The sequence below is a fragment of the Solanum tuberosum genome, unplaced genomic scaffold, assembly GCF_000226075.1.
Source record: "Solanum tuberosum cultivar DM 1-3 516 R44 unplaced genomic scaffold, SolTub_3.0 scf00349, whole genome shotgun sequence".
NCBI lineage: Eukaryota > Viridiplantae > Streptophyta > Magnoliopsida > Solanales > Solanaceae > Solanum > Solanum tuberosum.
The window spans coordinates 653,033-655,795 of record NW_006239271.1 but is presented as its reverse complement, the minus strand read 5'-3'; positions in this window follow the sequence as shown (position 1 = coordinate 655,795).

Below are 2,763 nucleotides of genomic sequence, written 5' to 3'. Positions count from 1 at the left end.
TTCAAGTTCAAGTTCAAGATCAAGATAAAGTTCAAGTTCAAGAATGATCAAGATCAAACTCTAAACCCTTGAATTCAACTAGAAGCCAAGATCAAGATAAAGTTCAAGATCAAGATAAAGTTCAAGTTCAAGATCAAGATTAAGTTCAAGTTAAAGTCAAATTCAAGATCAAGCTCAAGAGCCCTTGAATTTATACTTGAAAAGGCGAATTCAGAGGAATCATAGAGATTGTAACACTTGCACTTTAAATCAATTAAATGATTATTGCATAATTTTTTCGTTTTTGATTATTGTTTTCTCGACGCGAATTTTATTGTCTACAAATTCTGGCACGCCCAGTGGGATAATCTCTATCTCTCATCTCAACTTTTCAAGTATCAAAGAATATCAAAATGACTTCCACTATAGAAGAACAACTAGCAAGCTTGACAAAAACGATTGAAGGCTTGACAAAGTGTGCACACGAACAAGATGCTAAACTTTTGAAGTTTACAAATAAGATGAATAACATGATTGAGAGAAGATCTAGTCAAGGACCGAAGCTTCATAAAATTCAAGACGAAGGAGAGTCTTGCATAAAGCAAACAAAGATCAACGAGATTTATCTCTCCGTTGAAGGTTTGATTCCCATTGATCAATTGAAAGACTTTATCATAGAGGTTCTCGAAGACAAATCTGAGTCTTCATCCAAATTTTCTCCCACATATGCAAAGCCATATACACAAAGTATTGATAACTTGAAAATGCCTAAGGGCTATCAACCTCCTAAGCTTCAACAATTTGATGGCAAAGGAAATCCCAAGCAACATATAGCACACTTTATCAAGACTTGCAATGATGCCGGGACGTATGGTGATTATCTCGTTAAAGAGTTCGTTCGATCTCTCAAAGAATATGCCTTTGATTGGTACACAGATCTCGAACCTAATTCTATAGATTGTTGGGAGCAGTTAGAGAAAGAGTTACTCAATCGTTTCTATAGCACAAGACACGTCGTTAGCATGATTGAACTTACAAAGGCTCGTCAAGGTAAAGATGAGCTAGTTGTTGACTTTATCAATCGCTGGAGAAGTTTGAGCCTCAACTGCAAAGATCACCTTAGTGAAACTTCTAGCATTGAAATGTGCATCCAAGGCATAAATTGGGATCTTCACTACATCTTGCAAGAATTAAAGACTAATACATTCGAAGAGTTGGCAACTCGTGCACATGACATGGAATTAAGCTTGACTTTAAGAGAAGATCAATAATCTGAATCTTTGGACCTCATGAAAATGAAGATATAGAAGAACTCCAAAGTGGGGGCAAGTCTGCATCTGAAGATGAGTTTGAAGAGTCAATGTATATCTAGACGCTCCTTAACACATGAGCTTAAACTACAAGTTATAATGCTCCTCATCGTTTGGGCTAAATCTTCAAGTTATAATGCTCTTAGACACACGAGTCTAAACTGTATATCACAAAGCTCTTCGAATTTGAGTTAAATCTTCAAGTTGAAATGCTCCTAGAAACACAAGCTTAACTATATGTCACAAAAATCTTTAAATTTGAGTTAAATATTTAAGTTAAAATGCTCCTTGAAACACAAGCTTAAATTGTATGTCACTTAAATCTTCAAGTTTGAGTTAAATCTTCAAGTTGAAATGCTCCTTAAAACACGAGCTTAAACTGTATGTCACAAAACTCTTCAAATTAGAGTTAAATATTCAAGTAGAAATGCTTCTTAAGGTACGAGCCTAAACTGCATGTCACTCATGTTCCACAAGAGTATAAACTGTGTACGACACAACAAAACAAAATAAAAAAAATCACTCACTCTCCCAGAACTACGTTGTCACTTGATTCTCTTCATTGAGGTATGTAGGCACTTAGAACCATATTCTAAGTTCAGTTGAATGAGTGTCAAAAAACCACATGTTCCCCCTTGATCTGTCACATGAAAGTTAAAGCTATGAGTAATCTTTCATAAAATTTCAGACTTGCACCAAAGGGTGGTGACTCAATGGGGGCAAACCCCTATGAATAAAAGTTGTTTCAAGATGAAGTTTTTTAAAAATCTCCAAGTATGCAAGTTGAAGTCTTCAAAATTCTCCAAGTATACAAGTTGAAGTATTAAAATCTTCAAATTCTACAAGTTAAAGTCTTCAAATTTGTCAAGTCTGCAAGTTAAAGTCTTCAAATTCTTCAGGTCTGCAAGTTCAAGTCTTCAAATTCTTCAAGCCTAGTCTTTGAAAGATAAAATATCTCGACAAGACTTGAAGAAGGGGGCATTTGTAGTCATTTAAAAATTATTAAATATAAATCTATAAAATGATTTGGATTATATTAAATTTATGAATATATTAGTCCAAATAAATATTATGGATTAATATAAATTGAGTTAATTATTTAAATCTAATAAATATAGATTTAATTAAAGCCCGTTCCATAAAGCCCATATGCCATGTCACTTAAATCTGATTGGCCGAAGGGAGTCCTCTTCCAATCACAACTCCTCTATTTTTAAAACTATAAATAGAGGTCCTCATAATTCAGAAAAGAGAACCAAGAATTCGAAACAAGAAGCTAGAGAAAGCTCATGGATCAAAAGCCACAAATTTCTCTACAAGTTTAAGAATTCAAGAATTCAAGAATTTAAGTGTTCAAGTTTAAGAGTTGAAGAATTCAAGCATTCAAGATCAAGATAAAGTTGAAGTTCAAGAACGATTAAGATCAAGACCAGACCGCCGGATTCAAGATCAAGCTCGAAGCCCTTGGATTCAA